The following is a 297-nucleotide window of genomic DNA, read 5'->3' on the forward strand; positions in this document are numbered from 1 at the left end:
GCGGGCCCCAAGGCCCTACTTCGGACCGCTGCCGGAGCTCTTCTCCGGAAACCGACCGCCTTGCCTTCCCACCGCCCGCCTTCCATTTCCAAATGCCCGTCACAAGTTAGTCGCCGACAACATGCTTCCCTCCTAACAGTTGGTGATTATATTAAGCACCATCCTGAATTAGTGGGGTTTTTAAAACCCTTCCAGGGTGTGCTTTTTTCTGTGCCCAGTTTTGTGGCGTGAGCCATGATTCGCCACATGATTGTAAAGTGACCATTTTCCTGTTAGCATCTGGATTCCACTTTCAGA

This window comes from Myotis lucifugus, unplaced genomic scaffold (assembly GCF_000147115.1).
Source record: "Myotis lucifugus unplaced genomic scaffold, Myoluc2.0 scaffold_39, whole genome shotgun sequence".
In the NCBI taxonomy this organism is placed as follows: Eukaryota; Metazoa; Chordata; class Mammalia; order Chiroptera; family Vespertilionidae; genus Myotis; species Myotis lucifugus.